Source organism: Herpailurus yagouaroundi, unplaced genomic scaffold (genome assembly GCF_014898765.1).
Source record: "Herpailurus yagouaroundi ecotype Mexico unplaced genomic scaffold, PumYag 192, whole genome shotgun sequence".
In the NCBI taxonomy this organism is placed as follows: domain Eukaryota; kingdom Metazoa; phylum Chordata; class Mammalia; order Carnivora; family Felidae; genus Herpailurus; species Herpailurus yagouaroundi.
Window position 1 is genome coordinate 14,773,467 of NW_024412423.1, and position 24,056 is coordinate 14,797,522.

At 43.1% G+C, this 24,056-nt stretch overlaps 1 protein-coding gene and 1 long non-coding RNA gene across 4 annotated transcripts in view; one reads left to right on the forward strand and one right to left on the reverse strand.

The window, feature by feature from the left end:
* LOC121010637 (uncharacterized) overlaps window positions 1-10,296 on the forward strand; it is a 49,726-nt gene extending 39,430 nt beyond the window's left edge. For both annotated transcript variants that reach the window (XR_005781298.1, XR_005781299.1), the window contains 2 exons: window positions 2,643-2,694; window positions 10,018-10,296. This is a non-coding gene — a long non-coding RNA (uncharacterized LOC121010637). The remainder of the gene's footprint in view (window positions 1-2,642; window positions 2,695-10,017) is intronic.
* The window catches only part of MARCHF3 (membrane associated ring-CH-type finger 3), a 148,997-nt gene that overhangs the window by 49,979 nt on the left and 74,962 nt on the right, over window positions 1-24,056 (reverse strand). The window contains exon 1 of one of the 2 annotated variants that reach the window (XM_040444361.1): window positions 903-1,009. The exons of the other annotated variant lie outside the window; for it this stretch is intronic. The gene's annotated coding sequence lies outside the window, so the exon portion shown is untranslated. Of the gene's footprint in view, window positions 1-902; window positions 1,010-24,056 lie in introns of those variants that run through there. 2 annotated transcript variants of the gene reach the window in all.

The following is a 24,056-nucleotide window of genomic DNA, read 5'->3' on the forward strand; positions in this document are numbered from 1 at the left end:
GAGGTGAAAAAGGAAGTGCACACTATAAATAAACTAATAAAAGCAATTCGATTCCTTCTGAGAATCTTTCTAGTAAATAGTTCTCTGTCAGAAAGTAATATTGTTACTCAGATATTTGGACCTCCGGTAGTATCTTCGGGTCCTGACTTCTTGGCTAATGTGTATCTTCTAGTACATACACACACACACACACACACACACACACACAGAGACAGGCCCCATATAATACCCTCTTTATTTTCTTCAATCCAATAAAACGTCAATGTATTCAGTTAATGATTATAATATAATGCCATCTTAATGCTAACTAGTCACCATAAAATCTTAGCATCGTGGACTTTAGCCATGGAGCCCGGGGACTACTGAAGTGTAATCCCCACTGCAAAGTTGTCCTATGAGCACAACAGGAGGACAGCAGGTGCCGTCACATCCAGTGGCAATGGTCAACTTGACTAGCATAGATGCCAGAAATCACTCGCCTCCCCGCTAAAAAGTGTTGGAATTTTCTTTCTAAAATACCAAGTGGGAGAAAGCTCTCTCTGCAAAGCTCTCTCTGCTGCAGTGATTTACCATGTGGGATTTGGAGTTGAACACTGTTGGTTTGAATCCTGGCTCTTCCGTCTACCAGTTATGACTCCTCAAGCTGGGGATAAAATGGTGCCCATTTCATATTTGAGAATGAAATGAAACAATGTATCTAAAGTACACAGCAAACACTGCTGGCTGCAATGATTGGGCCAGGGCCACGGCAACCGCACAGGTCTCCAGGGTACACTGTCGCTTTCAGTATTTCTGTTCAAGGCAAGAGACATTTATTACAGTACTGACACTAATAGGGGAGGCAACAAACTGCTTTGACAAGCAGAGTGGGGAAGCAAAAGACAAAAACAAAAACAACTCACGAGCTTAGGAATCAGGCACACAGTTTTGAATACTGGCTCTTGCCACCAGTTACCAGGGCTCGGTTTTGGATAAGTGACTTGACTTCCCTGCACATCAATTTGCCCATCTGTGAAAAAGAGAAAGTGATTTCCTTACAGGGTGGTCGTGCCCTCAGCTGACAGGGTATGTAAAGTGCCTCGCCCATTGTGTGTCCACTCAGTGGTCTCTGTCATTATTATTAGAATACTACATGAAGCTCTGGGGAGGGACAGAGGTGGGCCTGATGCATCTTGTCACTGGGTGGTGTGACCCTGGGGATCCTGGGCTGGGGCAGATGGACCAGCACGTGCCAGGGGAATAGCGGGTTGAGACAGAACACACACACACACACACACACACACACACACACACACACACAGAGGCATCCTAGGAATCTAAAAGAAATTACGTATTAGAAGGCGAGGTGTGTAGAGAGTATTATCTTAAAACATAGCATCAATCCAATACAGAATATAAAACTGTCTCCCTTTGTTTTTGCTGGCAGGCAAATCTGAGGCTCTGGGGAGCCAGATGGGCCACGATTACTCTTGGAACCTTCCCTTTATCTTCCATGGGTTGGCCCAAGAGCCAGGTACCATTGTGGCCCCAGATGAGGTAGCTACCCTGAAGCATTTAAGATGGACACAGAGGAATGAATGGTCCTGCTCTTTGCTGGGGAGGGCATGTCTTTGGACTTTCCTAACAACAGAGGAGACAATTAAACGGAGTCCGTCATTTCATTTCCATCCGTTGATGTCAACACTCCTAAAACCAGGCCCTCACTTATCTTGTTTACACAGTGCTCAGCACTGGGCCCACTTAGATGTTTACTAGGTACATAAGAGAAGTACATGTTCTTTCAGTAAAGGAGGGATATGCAGAAAGGGAAATGTCCGACTTTTTGGATATTGGGTTGTAAGGATCTGGACACTTGAAAGAGGTTGAATATACCGTATCATGCTTTTTATTAAGTTCTCCTTTCAAGGTGACATAAAATACGTGTCCTGTTTGCCAGGGGAGAAAATGCAACCAAAGCTAATCCATGATGACGGTGTGTATGTATGCAAATGAGGCATGCTGATTTCTCTAGCTTGGTCTATTCATAAACTGGACTGATTGCTTAGATTTACAACCGATGATCACTAGGGTAAATTCAATAACAGAATTTTCTGCTCTAAATGTAGCATTCTCTTCAGTATCTTTTTACAGCCCTTAAGTGGTTTTTGATGTACACGAAACTAAAAGCTTGGAGAATTAAAAATTACACAAATAATGAAGATGAGTTCCTAGGTGAATTACCCATTACTGTGGAGGTTTTTGGATAGTTTCATTAAAAAGAGTAAAAAGGCCATCTAAAGATACTTGTGTATCTACAAATGATTGTAAAGTCATTGTCTTTATTTCTTTCCAACTCCCATAAGCCTCTTTTATTAGTTTCAAGGAATAAAACTCCAATCTGCTTCAGTAAACTGCATTATTTTTTAAACTACAAAACATACGTGGTTTCTTTACATGAGCAATCTTCGTTAATGGCAATGCAGCCATTGGGAAGACCACACTAAAACGTGTAGTTTATAGATCTTCCCTCTACCTTCTAGCTCTTCTCTACCTTCTTCTTCTTTTTAAAAACAATATTATTAAGATCTAATGCTTTAAAGTTTTTAAAATTTTAATTAAAAAAAATTAACTCCAGTTAACATACAGTGTTGTATTAATTTCAGGTGTACAATGTAGTGACTCAACAATTCTCTACATGACTCCATTCTCATCATGGTAAGTGTACCCTTAACCCCCTTCGCTTATTTCACCCATTCCCCCACCTCCCCCGCCCCTGCCACCTGCCCTCTGGTAACCATCAGTTCTCTAGTTAAGAGTCTGTTTTTTGGTTAGTCTCTTTTATTTATTTATTTTTTTTAAGTTTATTTATTTAATTTTGAGAGAGAGGGAGAGAGAGAGAGGGAGACAGAGAATCCCAAGCAGGCTCCATGCAGAGCCTGATGTTGGGCCCGAGCCCATGAACCATGAGATCATGACCTGAGCCAAAATCAAGAGCCAGCTGCTTAACTGACTGGACCATCCAGGAGTCCCTTGTTTGTTTTGTTTCTTAAATTCCACATATGAGTGAAATCAGATGGTATTTGTCTTTCTCTGAGTGACTTATTTTGCTTAGCATTGTATTCTCTAGATCTGTCCATGTTGTTGCAAAAAGACCCAATACTTTTTAACAAGTGCCTGGCACATAATGAGCTCTTAAAAATATCTGCTGACTCACTGAATGAATAAATGAATTCACTATCTTAATATCAAATTCTGGATCCAAGTTTAAAGTCATGCAACAAAGGGCTGAAACAGTTAGTTCTCTTACTTAGAAGTACAATCCTTTCTATCTGACTTCTTTAAGTGTGTTTTTTTTTTCTTTTTGGGGGAGAGAGGTGCAGAGTCCAACGTGGGGCTCGATCCCATGACCCTGGGATCACGACCGGAGTCCAAATCAAGAGTCGGACGCTTAACTGACTGAGCCACCCAGGTGCCCCTAACTTCTAGGCAGTCCAGTATCCCCTCTGCTATTAAATCATTGCCAACATTTTATTTTTTTCCGTGAATCTTGAATAATCCTTTTATGTGTGTGGAGTTTTTTTTTTTTTTTTTTAATTGAAGGAGAATCCTGAATAATCCTTTTGTTCATGACCAGACTTGGAATCAGGTGCTCGTTGGTACAGGTCATTAATAGGCGGACTATGAATTTGAACTCTTAACCTAAACATGGCTTGCAAGTATCTCTAAAATAAAGAATCTCTAATTTCCCTTCCTATTCCCTCCTGTGCACATAGTCTCCTTAAGCTGACATGGCGTGTGTTGTTTAACAAATCAAAGAATGAATGAATACATGAATAAATGACTAAGTAGATGAAGATACAAAATACTTCAGAGGTAAAGCAGTTCCCATTTTCCCGTCAATTCAGAACCCTTTGAAAGTGCAGAAAAGGAGGATCTGTGGCTCAAAGATCTACCGAAACTTAGGTTCCTGATCTGTGGCTTGAGTAGAAGCATGGTGGAAGCTGGATCTCTGTGGGACCCTGATTTGGAAGTCATGGATAGATTATTTTTCCCATGGTTGATAAAATGGCTGGCTATAGTTGAGATGGTACTATTACTTCCGTATTCAGGTGACTGAGCTCTTATGAGCTGGTGCTGTAATCTAACCATCATATGACTGGGTTTCTATTTGTCACAAGATACCATGTGCACAAGTTGAGGAAGCCTGTCCCTTCTGTTTCTGAATGATGCGAAGTAACAAAACCACTAGAAATAGCTATTGTTGTAAAGAAAAAAAAAAAAAAAGGTTGCTATTTCAGAGTCACCTGTAGGGAATGGTTGGGATAGGTAGGCAGGCCACGGAGGCACAGGATTGAGGGTGTAATGGTTAATTTTATGTGTCAATTTGACTGGGCCACAGGGTGCCCAGATCTTCGGTCAAATATTATTCTGGGTGTTCCTGTGAGGGATATTTTTGGATGAGTTTCACATTTAAATCCATAGACTGAGTAAAGCATATTGCTCTCCCTCATGTGGGTGGGTCTCATCCAATAAGGTGAAGACCTGAATAAAACAAAAGGCTGAGTCTCCCTTGAATGAGAGGGAATTCCTCCTGCCCGACTGTCTTTGCACCGGGATGTGCTTTTTCCTGCCTTCAGATTCTCACTGAAACACTGGCTTTCCTTGGGTCTCCAATCTGCCGGCCTATGACCTAGAATTTACATCATTGGCCCTTCTGGGTCTCCAGCTTGCCTGTTAACCCTGCAGATCTTGAAACCTGTCAGCCCCCATAATCACATGAGTTAATTCCTTATAATAAATCTCTTTATATCTGTCTATCTATCTATCAGCTATCATCATCATCATCAATCTATCATCTCCTATTCCGCTGGTTATGCTTCTTTGAAGAACACTAATACAGCAGGAAATGCCAAAAAGGTGATAATCTAAAAAGTGTATATGTACATACACGTATATATCCATGAAGCAAAAAATGAAGATAAAATCCATAAACAAAAATAAAAAATGATAATAAAATAAAATAAAAATCCATAAAGCAAAATTTAACCAAGTTCCCAATTTCCTTCCTGGTGATGCTCAGGCCATGTAAAAGGTAACCTACAATCTTTGATGACACTCTATGCAGAGGGTGGATGACTGGGGTAGGCTGGGCAGAGATGACATGGGCAAGGGTGATGAGCCTCCACACACAGTGCAGAGCAAGTTGCTGGTTTCTGCTGCTAGTCTTACAATGGCTGGACCTTTCTTTTCAGGAATCTTTCTTTTAGGATATAATGCTTGAGTCTTTTCTTTATGGAACCCATTTTAGGGGCATGATCAGAAATGCAAACAGGGAAGTATGCACAGCCCACACCCACACTTCTCTTTTATATTCTCCAGTGTTCCTTTCAAGTGGCACAGACAACTGCCCAAAAGTGGGGGAAAGATTAAGTAAACAGATCATACCCATTTCATGGGTTATTAGTGGGGCCATTAACATTACTTTTATACTACAGGTGTACTGGCACTGGAAAATACAATATAAGGCTATAAGGCCATATGAAAAAAAAAGTAGGCTATACAAATACCTATCTATAATTTCAACTACCAAAGGGAGAAAGATGCTATATCAACATGTGAACAGTGGTTTTCTCCAGGTAATAAGCAATTCTTGTTTCGTTTTTATTGTGCAGGCATTTTGTATTTTCCAAAATAAAATGTATTTTTATCATATTTATACTAAAAAGGATAAACAAATAACATCCTATAGCCCTCAAGAGGGGAAGCACATTAAACCACCTTTGGAAAATGATAAACACAAAAACCAAATGAGAGCAATCCAATCCCAAACTCAAAAAGGCCTATGTCCTCATCATAAATAATCCAAAATCAACCAAGACCACTTCCTTTCTTCTCTAGGGGCAGACATGACACTAGAGATATCCAGGGAAGGATATGCAACAACCCCTCTCCAAGGCAGCCTGCTCCAGGAAGCAGCTGGTTTAGTGGGAAGACCCCTGGGTCAGACCCCGAGGCCCTGGGTGCTTTGCCTCGGACAGGCATGGGGACCCCACTGTATCATTTATATTCCCTCAGCTTTGGCTCTTCATCAGTAATACATGAGAACTAAATAGTCCTCAAGGAGCTCCACAGGGCGTTGTCATTATAAAATGGAGTGGTACCTGTGCAAATACCCCCACGTACAAAGCACTACAGTGACGTAACACAGTCATCAGTGGTCTCCAACACCAGGTTCATGAGCGAATCCTCCAGTGGCCCGTCCTCCCCCACCTTGGTGGCGGCCGCAGATGTCAACAGTGGAGAGACGAAATGACCCAGACAGGATACTCTCTCTTCCCCGCCCCCCCACATAAATACAATGTGCCTAAATTAACATTTGGTTAGCTTGTTTCTTTTTAACCAGAGACATGCCAATTTAGATGAAAAATCCATATACTTAACATGAGTCATATCCTTGCTAGAGAAGACAAATCTATAAACAGGAGCTGTAATAATCAGCCAAACTTTTCTAAAGCATCATTTACATTCCTGTTTGGAATTTCTATATCCAAATTGCCTGCCCATCAATTGTATATTTAAACCATGTGGCCTTAGGAGAACTGGTGGGTATTTTCACTTGTTTCAGAAATGAGGAAGCCAAAGCAAAGGGATTCTATGACTTTCCCAGCCCCCTGAAGTTCGTGGAAAAACTTGGTAGCTCCATCTCTGACCTCGATTTCTTTAAGATTTTTTTTTTAAAGTTTTTATCTATTTTTGAGACAGAGAGAGACACAGCATGAATGGCGGAGGGGCAGAGAGAGAGGGAGACACAGAATCAGAAGCAGGTTCCAGGCTCTGAGCCATCAGCCCAGAGCCCGACACGGGCTCGAACTCACGGACGGCGAGATCGTGACCTGAGCTGAAGTCGGACGCTTAACTGACTGAGCCACCCAGGCGCCCCTAAGATTTTTTTTTAAGTTTATTTATTTATATTGAGAGAGACAGAGACAGTGTGAGTGGGGGAGGAGCAGAGAGTGAGGCAGAGAGAGCATCCCAAGCAGGCTCTGCACTACCAGTGCAGAGCCTGACGCAGGGTTCAAACCCACGAAACTTGAGATCATGACCAGAGCTGAAATTGTCCAAGAGTCGGATGCTTAGCCAAGTGAGCCACCCAAGCTCCCCTCTCTGATCTCAATTTCTCTGCCAGGCTCCCATAATTATTATTTAATACTGATGAGGTGTCTACATGATGCAAGGTGCCCTTAGTCATTCTGGCTGGGGTGATAAGGAAGACTAGGGCAAGAGGAATAGAACTGAAAACTTTTTTTCCTCCTCCAAAGTTGGAGTTAACAAAGTTGGTGTTTTCTCCAGTTATGACAAGTATATTCCACAAAAAACTTCAGAGTTTCCTAATACATTGAGTAGGACTGCATTTGCTTAACGGGAAAGTACATGCTCTTTTGATAAGACTCAAATTTTGAAACAAGAAGAATTCTTGGTATTTAATGCTTGGGCAAGACAGTGTGGAACAGCTACAAGATTTCATGATTAACTTTTATAATATGCAGTTGCAATGGCCATCATGGACGCTGATGAGTTCCTCAGACTTTTTCAATTCACATTTTACTAACTTAGAGGAGAGGAGAGCATAATTCTCAGCTCTGTTGATCTGATTCTATTGAACATTCCCCTCCTCTCCCCAAGTTGGGAGTTAACGTGGAGGACACAACAGAGAAAATACGAAAAAAACTGAAAGCCGAGTCACTTTCCTTAGTATTCCCAAAGTCTCAGGCTGCAGATGAAACTTCTTTTCATATCTGTGAGTCACCACATATTTTCCTGGGTATCAAAACTCATTCACTTCCCTTTTTGTGCCATGATTTAATTTTTCCCCGTAGCACTTTCAAACTGTAGGCAAGAAAGTTCTGCGAGCTGTCCTACTGAATTATAGAAAATTAGAATCTGGTTTGGGGGAAATAACTTCACATGTGCATTACAATGAAGAAAATGTCACAGTTCGTCAGTTTTTCAGAAGCCAAAATAAATAATTTTCCTTATTTCTTACAAACAAGGGGGGAAAAATACAGTGATCTCCTTTGCTATTATAATCAGGTATCTGGGGAGTAGGGGAGAAGTCTAAGATCGTCCTCTCTTTGAATAAAAGTGAATTCTGTGGATATATTAGTCACTAAAGTTGCAAATGGCTCTTTTTCTTAGAAAACGTCGTGAAAGTTGCCAGAGGTTGCCCATTTTTTTGGATACTGTGTGATGATAACACAGGTACAAATTCCAATTAGCGTCCCGTTCTACAACAAACAGAACCTTATGCCAGAGGTTGATTCTAACAGGTGACCCTCAGCTGAAACTCTGTTATTATTAATTTTTCACAGACAACACCACCCTGTTGGGTATACCTTCCCTATTAGAGAAGGTTAGGACCAGCGTCTCACCCGTATACCTCCCTGTCCCCCATACCCTTTCTTTTTCACTTGAAAGGAAGGCTTCCCCAAATGGTATCAACTGTTTAGCCAGGATAGACAAAAGGTCTCTGGAGTGGTTGAAATGAAAGGACACAAACTAGCAACTAGCACTCTCCTGGCTTCTACCTGTGTCTCCATTTCCTTCTGATCCCCTAACCTTACCTGTACCATTGTGCGAGTGACCACCTGCGGTACGACCACCTTTGGAACACGGGACAGTATTCAGAGATAAGATGGCTCTAATGATCTTGGAAGAACTGGAAGACATCCTTGTTGGTGCTTTAAAAATAACTTATAATTATTTAAAAAGTCACTGTAATTTTAACAGCCAGAGATTCTTCTGGACTAAAGGTACTTAAGCCCCATATAGGAGAATTGAATAGAAAGGGAATCCAAATACCACTGGATTCCTATTACTCGAGGTTGTTATGTTCTGTAAATTGCTGTCAATGCTGAATTAACCAATGCTGAACCATTGCTCCTAACAGAAACCCAGTGCTGGGTTCCTGCAAGGCTCTGGGCATAACATTTTCATCAAGTGATAACCTTTCGTCACTACATAACCTTACTTTATGTGTGTTTCTGTTTAAAGATACTTATTTAACATGTTTTGTTGATTCATTAACAGTGAACCCAGGGCCCACAATACTACAACCCATGCCTGAATTAAACTTATGTGACTCTTCTTCTTATAGAAGTTAGATAATGCAAGTTATTGAACTTCTGTTTTTCTCTGTAAGACCTATCGTAGCCTTCTGTGCTTGGGAACACTAGAAAGCACATCGGCATTTCTGCCATTTGAAAGAGCAAAATCACCAACAAAAAGCCCACACGGGCACAGTGGGAAAAGGACGCTTGTTTACATTATGAGATCTGAAATAGCTGAGCGTCGCCTTGCTCCACCTCAGCTGGGAACATGTGTGTCAGGTGACTCGAATTTTTTGCTACCCTGTGCGTGTCCGCAAATCACCGTGAAAGCACTGCAAGTATTGATTTTGGGGTTACAAATAAATTTTCACAAGTAGGTGAATTCTCAGTCGTGGAATCTGTGAATAATAAGGATTGAGTGGAGAAGTTCTACTCCTTATCCATCAGCAGATCTTGCTTTATCTCTCTTTCTCCTTGACACTGATACAGCTTCAATTAACCTGATCTTTGATGCTAAACATTGAGATATATATACATATATATGTATGTATATATATATGGGTTTTTTTTTTTTTTTTTTGCCAGATGGCCATTCTAATTGTAGTGCAGGTGTATATTATGCTTTATGCTTGTTTTTTTAAAAGTAAATCATTGTGAGAAGCTTTGCTTTTCAAAAATTAATGAGCGTGGGGCGCCCGGGTGGCTCAGCCGAGACCTACTTCGGCTCAGGTTATGATTTCATGACCCGTATCGGGCTCTCTGCTGTCAGAGCAGAGCCCACGTTGGATCCTCTGTCCCTCGGGCCCAGCCTGCTGGCGCTCCCTTTCTCAAAAATAAATAAATATAAAAACAAATTAATGAGCATCATTAGGAGTGATGGAAAGTGTAAAACCCATCAGTTCACAAAATCCCCTCCAATTTTCTACTGTAGAAAGAACACAGCGTTGAGACCACATTATCACTGAACAGACAGAGATGTTAACTACCGTTGGTGCCTTACAACTGACTCTGGTTCAGCAAAGTTATGTTCAGAATTTCACAGAAAACTGATAAACAATTACTAAGTACTGTGGGAAGAGAGAGATCCTCAAGTATAAGTGTGGAAAACGAGGCCTCAGTCCTCTAAAGCCCCTCGTGCGGAGCCGCCTTTCAGGAGCTTCCTAACACTGTGGGTGAGATTAGAAGTTCAAACCTAGTTTTTAAAAACGTTGTTGCCTTCTCTCAACTGTGGGGGAAAACGTTGACATCAGCCACCCAACAGGGAAGTGTAATAAATAGGAAAAAAAGAAAAAAAGAGAAACAGAAAAAAGAAGTGTAATAAATAGGAAAAAAAAGAGAAACAGGTGGGAAAATTCACACTCGTTAGAAACAGTTCTCAGAACTGTGCTTGGTTTTTCAAAACTGAAGCCCAAGCATGTGTTATGTATGTGACAGTAGCGTCCCTCAGAGTATAGTCTGAATAAGGCAGGACTGAGGTCCAGCGTAACATTAAAGGAAGATTCTGGCAGAGGCACTGTTTGCACTTGGGCCCTGATCCCAGAAAAGCACATTCCTTCATTCATGTGTTGGTTTATCGGTGACGGCTTCAGGGAAGCGCCTGGGGGGTCCTCCTGCTGGTGGCGCTGTTGGCAGTCACCTGGACACCTGCACCACCATTGTTCGCACCCAGCCTGTGGAAGAGGTCTGGGAAGGAAATGAGAGTCAGGTCCTCTAAGGGGTCAGCGTACAGTGACAGTATCTTATAACAACGTTATCATCATGTTAGCTGATCTACACAGCCCTGTGCAATGTTGGCCGCCATTGCTGGTTTAGAGAATCATGGTGCTGAGACTCAAGGTTGGGGTCTTCCTGCCTTGTATTTCTTACCTAAAACTAACTTCATTTCCCCATGACAGCTTATCTTAGACACCGAAAGGAAGCCTTCTTGAGCATTTGGAGCTATTTAATCACACTGTGGCTTTTAAAACAATGGCATCACAGGAGCACCTGGGTGGCGCAGTTGAGCGTCTGACTTGATTTCGGCTCAGGTTATGATCTCAGGGTCATGGGATTGAGCCTCACATCTGCTCCATGCCGAGAGCGGGGAGGCTGTTGGGGATTATCTCTCTCCCTCTCTCTCTGCTCCTTCCCCGCTTGTGTGCACAGGCACGTGTGTGTGTGTGTGTGTGTGTGTGTGTGTGTGTGCGCTCTCTGTCAAAATACATAAACATTAAAAAAAAGGTTATCGCAGCACAGTTTCTACCACTCCCTGTGTGGTTTGATAAACAATCAAAACCTTGAATCTCAATAGGGGAGGGGATAGCAACTTTTTAGGAGACCTACTAGTTATTTTAGGACCGAAGTCAGCAAACCTTTTCTGTAAAGAGCCAGACAGGAAATATTTTAGGCTTCGCAGGCAGGCCCTATGATCTCTGTTACAAAGACTCAACTCCGCCATTGTAGTGTGAAAAAGGCCACAGGCAATATTAGCTACATTGCCTGGCTATAAAAAACTTCAAATAAAACTTCATTCCCGGAAAATAAAATTTGAATTTCATGTAATTTTCACACATCACAAAATACTAATCTTTGTTTTACTTTTGTAATGTAATTTTAAGAATATAAAGACCATGCTTTTGGTTCAAAAGCAAACACGGGCCCTGGCCTAAAGGGGTGTGCCATCTAAAGTGAGGACTGTAGACACAGACATAGAAAGAAAACACAGAAAGAACTACATACCGCACAGGCTCTTTATTTATTTTTGAGAAAGAGACAGAGAGAGCCCAGGAGGGGCAGAGAGAGAGAGGGAGAGAATTCCAAGCAAGCTTCACACTGTCAGTGCAGAGTCTGACGCGGGACTCGTACTCACGTAACGTTGAGATCATGACCTGAGCCGAAATCAAGAGTCAGGTGCTCAACCGACTGAGTCACCCAGGCACCCCAAGACTTTTTTCTTTTTCTGTTTTTTTTTTTTTTTTTAACATGTTTTGCAACTTCCTCAGAAACACACTGAGCTCAAACACCCGGTGCAACTGTATCTCTACTTGTACTAACGCACTACTCCATTGCAAGGTTTTCTTTTCCTATGATCGACATCAATAAAGCATGAGAAAGTACCTTAGTGTCTTACAGAAGAGACAAAAAAAAAAAAACAACCCACACTGTAATGGAAGTTAGAAAAATAATATTGAGGGTGCACTATGGAACAAGCCCAGTTGTAAGCATTCGGCATGGATTATCCAATTTAATCTTCATAGCAGTCCTCTGAGGGTTGATTAGTAGTAGCAGGAAATGATGGCACAAAAAGGTTACAAGACCAAGTTCACACAGCCAAGGGGTGGAACAGAATCTGAACCCAGGTATCCAATTCTTTAAAACTCACTTTTTTTTTTTTTAAATTTAAATCCAAGTTAGGTAACATACAGCATAATAATGATTTCAGGAAGAGAATTTAGTGATTCATCTCTTATGTAGAACACCCAGGGCTCATCCCAACAAGTGTCCTCCTTAATGCCCCTCACCCCTTTAGCCCTTCCCCCACCCAACACCCCACCAGCAACCCTGTTTGTTCTCTGTATTTAAGAGTCTCTTATGGTTTGCTTCTCTCTCTGTTTTTATCTTATTTTTGCTTCCCTTCCCATATGTTCATCTGTTTTGTATCTTAAATTCCACATGAGTGAAATCATATGATATTTGTCTTTCTCTGAATGACTTATTTTGCGTACATAATACAATCCAGTTCCATCCACGTTGTTGAAGATGGCAAGATTTCACTCTTTTTAATCGCTGAGTAATATTACATTATATATATGTATATATACACATGTACATATACATATATATACATATATATGTATATATACATACATGTACACACACACACATACCACATCTTCTTTATCCATTCATCTGTTGATGGACATTTGGGCTCTTTACATACTTTGGCTATTGTCGATAGTGATGCTATAAACACGGGGGTGCATGTGCCCCTTTGAATTTATCTTTTTGATAAATACCTAGCAGTGCAATTGCTGGATCATAGGATAGTTCTACTTTTAATTTAAAAATTTTTTTATGTTTATTTTTGAGAGAGAGGGACAGAGTGTGAGCTGAGGAGGGCAGAGAGAGAGGGAGACACAGATTCTAAAGTAGGCTCCAGCTCTGAGCTGTCAATGCAGGGCTCGAACCCACGAAGGGTGAGATCATGACCGGAGCCAAAGTTGGACACTCAACTGACTGAGCCACCCAGGCACCCCTATTTTTAAATTTTTGAGGAACCTCCACACTGTTTTACAGAGTGACTGCACCGGTTTGCATTGCCACCAACAATGCAAAAGAGAGCCTCTTTCTCCGCATCCTCGCCAACATCTGTTGTTGCCTGAGTTGTTGATGTGAGCCATTCTGACAGGTGTGAGGTGGTATCTCATGGTGGTTTTGACTTGTATTTCCCTGATGAGGAGTGACATTGAGCATCTTTTTCATGGGTCTGTTGGCCATCTGGATGTCTTCTTTGGAAAAGTGTCTATTCAAGTCTTTTGTCCATTTCTTCACTGGATTATTTGTTTTTTGGGTGTTGAGTTTGTAAGGGTTTTTTTTGTTTTTTTTTGTTTTTTTCTTTTACTGTTTGTTTACTTTTGAGTGAGAGACAGAGCGCGAGTTGGAAAGGGGCAGAGAGAGATGGAGACAGAATCCGAAGCAGGCTCCAGACTCTGAGATGTCAGCAGAAAGCCCGATACGGGGCTCGAACCCACAAACTGTGAGATCATGACCCGAGCCAGAGTCAAATGCTTAACTGACTGAGCCACCCAGGTGCCCCTGAGTTTGTAAGTTCTTTATAGATTTTGGATACTAACCCTGTATCTGATATGTCATTTGCAGATACCTTCTCCCATTCCATCGGTTGCTTTTTAGTTTTGCTGACTGCTTCCTTTGCTGTGCAGAAGCTTTTTATTTTGATGAGATCCCAATAGTTCATTTCTGCTTTTGTTTCCCTTGTCTCTGGAGACGTGTCAAGTAAGAAGTTGCTGTGGCCGAGGTCAAAGAGGTTGTTGCCTGTTTTCTCCTCTAGGATTTGGATGGCTTCCTGTCTTATGCTTAGGTCTTTCATCCATTTTGAGTTTATTTTTATGTATGGTGTAAGGAGGTGGTCCAAGTTCATTCTTCTGCATGGCGCTGTCCAGTTTTCCCAACAGTATTTGCCGAAGAAATGGTCTTTTTTCCGTTGGATATTCTTTCCTGCTTTGTCAAAGATTAGTTGGCCATACGTTTGTGGGTCCATTTCTGGGTTCTCCGTTCTGTTCCATTGGTCTGAGGGTCCGTTCTTGTGCCAGCACCATACTGTCTTGATGATTACAGCTTTGTAATACAGCTTGAAGTCCGGGATTGTAATGCCTCCTGCTTTGGTTTTATTTCTCAGGATTGCCTTATTTAAGCCCCACTCTTAAGTGCTCACAATCCCATCTCTCACCGCTGAGGGGTCTTGTCACCAATGGCTCTGTCACTCACTTGGTATTCCTTTCCCAAGATACTGTGTCATGTGTGGCTGGCCTGTGTGCACACGTGCACAGGCACAACACTCCTCACACCTGGGCAGTCCTTGCTCTTCCCTGCACCATTATCCTCTCTGCTTCAGTCTCTGCATTTGCCCAAATGTCTATTTTCCCACGACAAGCAGGGACGTCGATATGGGAAGCCACCCTGAACAGTAAACGGACGTGGGGCTAAAACTCAAGAAAAACTTTGTTCTAGCTCAGGTGTGAACTGTGTAATCCTGTGGGGAGATAGTTTCTTCATGGACTAAATAACACCCCTCCTCCTAACTTTTCTGTGAAAACAATCACATGATGCACTGTGTGTGGAAATATGGTATAGTCTGTAAGGAAGCAGTGATTGTTGGTTACTCTTATTATTTTTTCTAAGTGTTTATTTTTTGAGAGAGCACAAGTGGGAGCGGGAGAGGGGCAGAGAGAGAGGGAGACGGGGGATCCGAAGCAGTCTCTGGACTGACAGCAGCGAGCCCAGTGTGGGGCTCAAACTCAACAAACTGCAAGATCACACCATGAGGGGAAGTCAGATGCTCAACCAACCGAGCCACCCAGGCACCCCCCTGTTGGTTATTATTTTTATTACACCCGGCCTTTACCCTTTCCTCTCCCATTCCTTCCTTACTCATTGGGAAGAAGTAACACACTTCACTATCTCAATATGTCTCAAAACACCAGCCCATTATCTTGCCCTTGCCTGCCCTTCTTATTCACCGAGGAGATATACAATGGTCAGCAAGACAGAGATGATCCTTGCCTTCCCCCAGGTCAGAGAGGATGAGACAGACATCCAGCGGTATGCGCTGGAGCCCATCTGCACAATCCCATTGATGCCTTTCCAAGTTCAGATTCAGTGAAGCCATGTTGATGGCTTCAAATTGGCAAGTGTGGAAGTATTTACACCAAGGAAATGGGCAAATGCTAAATCACCCCTCCTCCCCCCACCCGCCGCCCCCTATTCCCCAGAGAGCTGGTTGCTGGACATTTACCAGCACACCCCTGGAGACAGAAGCATGTGCAACAGGGCAGAGAAAAATACACCGTGGTCTGCACGTTCACAGGGAGGCACTTATCATGACTGTGGAGGGTGGGGGTGGGGTGGGCACAGGTCCCAGAGGAAATGAGGTTTAAACTGACACCTAGATACGGTCTAAATAAGAGGAGCAAACCAAGCAAAGGGAGAAGAGAGTTCCAGGAAGTCCTAGAGTGTCAGCACAGCTGAAGGAAGTTCCTTCGGGCTGTAGTGCAGAGGGAGGGAGGAGGAAAGGAGTAAAATGAAGCTACAGAGGTTAAAAAGTTCAACCCGACCCTGCGGGTAATGAGTGGTTACCAGTGGGCTTTGAGCAGGTAGGGTCAAGGTTACGAGCGGGTTCAGAGTCAGAGCGATCGCCTTTGAAATCTGGCTCTCCCAGCTGGCACCTCCAGCTTCTTCCGTCAGCTGAGGCTCATCTGTACAATGAGGGTCGTTGCGGTACTCAGACCTCCTGGTGGTGGTTGTGAAGCCGCAGGGAAAGCGTGCAGCACCTGCCTGGCTCCTCAGAGTTGCCGGGCAGACATTCAAGCACAGACTAGCCAACCGCAGAGCAGAGGCGCACGTTCTCCTGGGAGGACCTGTTTCTGCAGCCCCTGCCCACCTTCAAACACCGGTATTCTGCTAGTCGGGGACGGTGTTTCTCGTCCTCTGGGGGTGACTTACTGGTGGCTTGTGAAATCCACACGTGTCTTGGGCAGCACTTAAGGAAGACACAGAATTAAATGGAATTAGGCAAAAAACAAGGGCTGGCGTCCTTTGTACTTTGCAAGGTAAGTTCTGTCTCGTGTTTGGGTGTGCTGGATTGCCATGTAAAACTGATCCCTGAGGGCTACAGTTAAAAAAAAAAAAAAACAGTTAAAAAGTGTGAAAGCTGCTCTTAATCAGGAAGCTACCTGAGCTCTGGGGGCTGGGAGACGAGAGGGTGAGGCAAGCGGGGCCAGCCTGGCTTTCCCCTCTCCTAGAGATCGTTAATGTCTCCGGTAGGGGATTTATTCCCCCAGGTCTCCCAAGGCTTTTTAGCTTCCAGTAAAAATTGATGCTCCCTGAACCAGGTAGGACCTTAGGCTTTATCTGCTGATGAGCAGCCAGAGTAACTGACAGCCCATGAAAGTGACCCTTAAAGCCAAGAGCCAGGGAGGGAGACCGTATCTTCTTAGTGGGGGTGGTTGCTTGTTTGGGAGGCAAAAGGAGGGCTATTAAGCACCTCCGACGGCCCCATTAGTAATCGCAACCCCACCGTGAGTCCAAGTCAGTAACTAAAACCAACCAAGACAAGTCACTGCCCACTGGCTTAGTGCATGAAGGAACTCATGCATGGAACTGACATTTAGTTTGGTGTGTCCCAGAAAGATAATTCTACATATGAATAGATTTTAGAATAATTTGCTTTCATCATATGTCAAAACATATCCAGTTTGCCCTTTGGAGTTGCAGAAACCACTTGGCATTTCTTTTTTCCTCTGCACTTTTAAAAAATGGAAAGTAATGGCAGATGCCTGGTCAGTGTTTTGGAGAAACAAATGCCCTACCGCAAGACGATCTGGTTTCCTCGAGTCCTCAGGGCTCATTCCCCAGGCATGGGCAATTGGCACTAGATTAGCTGCCCACATTTATTGACAAAGGAATTAATCTTCACCAGTGGTGTTTTTTTAAAGCCCATTCTTTCCAGGAAGCTGCAGCAGAGCATCGGGCCTCCTTCATTTTTCCCTTTCTTCCTTTCCCTGCTGACAAAAGTGGCTAAAAATAACCTCGTAAACCCTTGATTCCACTGAGGAAGGTGAGGGAGCAAAAGAACAAAAGAATGTCTTTTCCCCAGTGCAGGCCGCCCAGTGCCCAGTTCAGGCATCAAGTGAAATCACAGACATCAGGAGATTGCCTTTTAGATGGGTTGAGGAGGGTGTATGCGTGTGTGTGGGGGGGTGGGAAGGGAGGCATGAACAATGTGAGGACAGTTACCCTGACATGACAACTGTGTATTTGGTCAGACAAAACATGTCCATCCATGATCTCTAGGTATGCAGCACCCGCCTTAACTGCATTTTCCTGCTATGCTTCTCACTTAACAAAATCATCTTCTGGGGGAGGGAGAAAGCAGTATACGCTTCCTAAGTCAATAAACCAATGCTGGGAGCACCTTAGTGGCTCAGTTGCTTATGCATCTGATATTGATTTCAGCTCAGGTTATGATCTCAAGGGTTCATAGGATCGAGCCCTGCGTCCAGCTCTGTGCTGACAGTGCTGAACCTGCTTGGGATTTTCTCTCTTTCCCCACCCCCACCCCTCCCCCTCCCTCACTTGCTCCCCGTCTCACAAATGAATAAACTTAAAACAAATTAAAATGAACGCTGAGCCAGGAACTGCCCATTTCCATTCCATACACTCTACTGAAAGTCCCCCTCAGTTAGACCCTAGGTAAAGTGCACGGCTCTGTTGGCTATCTTCCAAAGAGTGCTCAGCCTGTTAATAACTGAGAGCATCTCCTGTATGCGCCAGACTAGGGTTTGTGCAGAAAGGCACAAAGCAAGAGAGAAAACCACAATAGTTGCATGAAGAGATGCATGAGAGAATGAAGGGTTGAAAGTTTGTGGCACTGGGGTTTCTCTGGTCCATGGAGTTATGCATAATGATCTTTGAGCTAGGTTCAATGGGGTGATGTCTTTTTTTTTTTTTTTAATGTTTATTTTTGAGAGAGAGAGAGACAGAGCGTGAGTCGGGGAGGGGCAGAGACAGAGGGAGACACAGAATCTGAAGCAGGCTCCAGGCTCTGGTGCAGGGCTCGAACTCACAGACTGAGATCATAACCTGAGCCAAAGTTGGACACTTAATCGACTGAGCCACCCACACTCCCCCAGTGGGGGTTATGTCTTAAACTCCCATGGATTTCAGTATGGCTGTGTCACCCATGACAGGATGGCAGCATGGAACTTGGTGATCTACATGGTAAGACTAGTGTCGAAAGAGGACGTACAGACCCCAGGGAATTAACAAACACGATGGACTTCCATATGTTGGTGCTGACATGGCATTAACTGTCTGATTGGCAGAGGTAGCCTGAGGAAGGTGTTGTGATGAGGGTAGGTTTCTTGGCTAGGCAGTATTCGTCGCATGTGATTTTATGGGTGTGTGCCTTTATTGGTTTGCAGCTATGGAGTTGGGAAGGTGAAAAAGGTGGGTGTGGAGAGAGGAGGGAGAATTTTTCCTTCCATGAAGCTTTATCAAGACGATATACCAGTGAAGGAAATACCGTTAAAAGACAATGTTTAGGAGGTAAACAGTTATACATGCATTTAAATCTAAATGCCATTCCCATCACGTACATGTGTTAAAGAAAACAAGATACCAACAGCTAATAACTTAAAGAGTTCAAATTCATCCTCCCTAAAGGATTTAATTATTCTGTTAAACTGATTTCCCATTAAAGATTGTAACACGGAGATCATTTAAATACAGAAAAAAATATGGTGACGCTACAATGGTCAGTATATGTCTAAACAACATTTATAGGGGTTTTGATGGAACAGGAAATAGAGAGTGTCCTCTGTGACAAAGATCACATTCCATACAATGAGAGTCCTAGAAAGGTGGAGCTATACACTGAAAGACCTAAACCCTTTTGTCTTTGCAAATTCTGGAGCTAGAGCCCCAGTTGTAAAAGGAAAAGACCCCATCTCTCTCCAATCTAACAACACTTCATGAAAGACTGAGCCCTTGATAAGGTGGATTGCCTCCAATGATACCCTAGAGGGACAGACATATGGCGCCTGGCCTGGTTCCCCTGGCTTCCCTTCTGGTTCTCAAGGGAATCATAGAATTCTCAGCATACACGGGCAGATGTTATTAGAGGGTTGGGATCAGAGAGGCAGAGGTGCTTATAGAGAATAGTTAGATTAGGGTTAAGTCATCTGAGAAGGGAGGGGTTGAACCTGGTAGAAATTCCTGGGATCTCAGGGAGAATCAGGAATGATCAGGAAATAAGAGGTGGCAGAAGGAAAGGAGATAGCTTCCATGATCCTAAAGGCTCATCTTAGAAAGGGGTCTGAACTGGTTAAACAGACTGTACACATCCGTATCATGGAATGCTGGGTCACGCCTCCCAGTATGACCACCACCCCTGACCATTCCTCCAGTACCCCAACTCCAACAAGCTTTCAATTTCCCTGGAACCTCTAATCCATTGATTCTTCTCCCTTTTGACTCTACCCCATCCTCTTGATGATTGTCCTTTGGTCCTGAGCCCATTTATTTATTTATTTAAAAAAAATTTTTTTTTTTCAACGTTTATTTATTTTTGGGACAGAGAGAGACAGAGCATGAACGGGGGAGGGGCAGAGAGAGAGGGAGACACAGAATCGGAAACAGGCTCCAGGCTCTGAGCCATCAGCCCAGAGCCCGATGTGGGGCTCGAACTCATGGACCGCGAGATCGTGACCTGGCTGAAGTCGGACGCTTAACCGACTGCGCCACCCAGGCGCCCCGGTCCTGAGCCCATTTAAACAAAAACTCCATCCTTAGAAGCCATCTGTTTGCATGTACCCACAACTCTTGCCTCTTTCCTGTCTATCCTCTTGGCAAGGGCACGATCCAGTTCTTTGCCAATTCTACGCCTATACCCGTTGCTGCTGAATATGACTGGAGAAAAACACAGAGCTGCACCGAATGGAAATCTGTGACCGCAAGACCGAGCCCGGAATGCTGCCCCACAATCATTCTTCGTTTTTCTTTTTCTGGACCCTTCCCAACAGCATACACATACATGGCTGGTTATTTCTCCCACCTCAAAAAAATCCTCTTTTCTCTGCCTTGTGTAGCTCTTACCTCATTTCTCTGCTCCCCCTGCAGCAAATCTCATCAAAAGAGGTTTCTTTCTGTCCTCCCATTCTCTGTCTCTTGCAGCTTTATGAAGGTATAACTGAAGTACCCTACCATGTACATATTTAAAGTGTACAATTTGATTGGTTTTGACATATGTGTATACTGAGAGATCATTACCACAGTCATGATAATGAAGCTATCGATAACCCTCAAGAGTCTCCTTCAGTACCTTTCCTTTTGTCCTCCACCCATTCTAATGAGCCTTCTGCCAGCACCACTCCAAAGAAACTCCTGGTCAAGGTCACTGGTTATCTACATGTTCCTGAATCGAACGGTCGATCCTCAGTCCTTACCTTACTTGACCTCTGCAGCATGTTGACCTATTTATTTTCTCCTTCCATCTTGACACACTTTCTTCTCTTGGCTTCCAGGACATCGTAATTGACTGGGTTTCCTCCCCTTTTCACTATCCTCTTACCCTAAAGAGCCCTAGGATGCAGTCCATGGTGCCCCTTTCCTCTCTGTCTAAACTCACTTCCTTCATAATCCTCAACCAGTAACACGATTAATCCCAAATTTCTCTCCATCCTGGACCTCTCTCTTCTACTCCTTACTCGTACATCCCACTGCCTAGGTAAGATCTCCACTTCTCCAGTGTACCATGTTGAAAGCCGAACTCCTGTATCTACCCCCCTACAAAATTTGCTCTCCTACAGTCGTCCTTATCTTGGTCAACGACATCTCCATCCTTCCAGATGCTCGGGCAGCCAACAGCTGAGTACTTATTCTTGACTTTTTTCTTTGTGTTACCACCACCAGATCCATCAGAAAATCTGCTTAATTTTACTTTCAAAACCTAGGCAGAATCTAACCACTTTTACTGCCTCCACTGCTTCCAACTTGGTCATTTCTTGCTTGGCTTACTTTGATGGTCTCCTAATCTTCTTTTCCCTATAGTGTGTTTTCTATAAGGCAGCCACATAGATTCTTTTAAAAATGAAGCTAGGAGGTTCGCTGTGTGGCTCAGTCGGTTAACTGTCTGAATCTTGATTTCGGCCCAGTTCATGATCTCATGGTTCCTGAGTTCAAGCCCTGCATCCGGCTCCACACTGACAGTGCAGAGCCTGCTTGGGATTCTCTATCTCCCTGTCTCTGTTCCTCTCCCATTCCCACTTTCTCTCTCTCTGAAAATAAATAAACTTAAAAAAATGAAGCTAGGTCACATGATCCCTTGCTCATAAACCTTCCTATGGCTTCCCATTTCTCTCAGAATCACAGCCAACTTCCTTACAATGGCCTAAAGGGCCCTACACATTCTAGTCCTCCCCCCTGCTTTATCTCTCCATCCCATGTTGAGCTCACTCCATTCCAGCCACAGTGGCCTTTGCACTAGCTGTTCATTCTGGCTTTAAGTGCTTTCTTCCTGGCACAGCCACTCTGGCAAACAGTCTGGAAGTTCCTCAAAAAATTAAATACAGAGTTACCATCTGATCCAGCAATTCCACTCCTGGGTATATACCTGCTAGAAGTGAAAACAAGGCTTCCAACGAAAACTTACACATGAATGTTCAAGGCAGTATTGTTCCCAGTACCCCAAAGTGGAAATGCTCAGTGTCCGTCAACTGATGAATGGATCAACAAATGTGGCATATCCACACAACAAAATATTATTCAGCCATAAAAGAATGAAGTACTGATACGTGCTACAACTTGGATGAAACTTCTAGACGTTATACTCAGCGAAAGAAGCCATACACAAGAGGTCACATATTGTGACCGTTTCATTTACATGAAATGTCCAGAAGAGGCAAAGCCATAGGGACAGAAAGTTGGCAACACCAAGTTGCCAGGGGCTGTGGGGAAAGGGCAATGGCAAGTGACTGCGACTGGGCACAGGGTCTCGTTGGGGGTGCTGATAATGTTACGGATTACTCCTGTGCCTCCATCAAGGCTTTGCTCAAGTATCATTTTTCAGTGAAAATTTCAAACACCCTACCACCCTCCTCGCTCTTCTCATCCCTCTTATCCTGCCTTATATTTTAATCCTTGTACTATGTGTCAGTTTCCGACATGGTACACACTTTGCTTACTGTGTCAATTGTCATTTCCTCCCCCTAAAATGGAAGCTTCCTGACTTCAGACATTTTTGTCTGCTTGTCTACTTACATAGTACAAGTATCTGGAGTACTACCTTGTGCATCAATAAATATTGACTGAATGAATAAATTAATACCAAGAAGACATGAAGATTGATATGCAAAAGAATACCGAATCATATGAAATAATAATTTATTCTTAAGTGAAAAAAGTAGATTAGCAAACAATATATAGTATTTACAGTATGATCCCTGAATTGTCAAGAAATAAAAATGTATTATGCATAGGAAATACATTAGGGAGGTGAGATACATTAAATTACATCACAATCCCTGAGTGTTGTGATTATAGTTAGTTATCGATTTATTTCTAAAAAAATGTGTTTGTATTTTCTAACCTGACAGGCTTTGGAATCAGGCAGATTTGGGATATAATCTGTGCTCCACTTCTTACTGGCTATGTAAATCTGAGCAAGTTATTTAACTCCTGGTGACTCAGTTTCCTCATCTTTAAATGGTATTAACCTTACTGGACTCGTTTGAAGATTAAATAATACATGTAAAGCATTCAGCATGTGCTTGGCACATGCTAGGCACTGAGTTATCATTACCTTTCTAAAAACCATGGAGTTCACATATTTAAAAAAAAACTTTTTTTAATGTTTTTTAAAATACATTTTTAATGTTTATTTATTTTTGAGACAGAGCATGAGCGAGGGAGGGGCAGAGAGAGAGGGAGACACAGAATCTGAAACAGGCTGCAGCACAGAACCTGACGTGGGGCTCGAACCCACGAACCACGAGATCATGACCTGAGCTGAAGTTGGACACTCAACGGACTGAGCCACCCAGACACCCCGTTTAATGTTTATTTTTTGAGAGAGAGACAGAGTGTGAGCTGGGGAGGGGCAGAGAGAGAGGGAGACACAGAATCCGAAGCAGGCTCCAGGCTCTGAACTATCAGCACAGAGCCTGATGCAGGGCTTAAACTCAGGAACTGCAAGATCATGACCTGAGCCAAGGTCAGGTGCTCAACCAACTAAGCCACCCAGGCACCCCATAATTATGGAGTTGAAAATGTACTACTTCCTAAATTTTTTTTCATAAACATTTTGAGTCATACTCTTTTAAATTCCTTTGAGCGAACAATGAACGAGTATAGACTCTCACCTTTGTTATATGTCTGTACACTCTCTTGATTCATTCAAGCCTTGAATCATCCATTTCTCTACTGACCAGGTCCACTGGACTCATTTGTTCCCTGTTGATTTTGGGTGATGTTTGACTCATCTGGCCAAGAGGAGATGACATGTACATAGCACTGTCTGCAAGGCACTGACCTTAATGTTTCCTTCTGAGTTGTTTGGGCATTTTTGTCCATTGTTGAGTGGTTGCTCTGTAGGTTTTTTAGTTTTGGCACAACTATAATCGAGGGTCTCTAATGCTTTAAGAAGGATACAGAAGTTACAACATAAAAAACTCAAAAGCAAGCTCTTGAGTTTTCTCT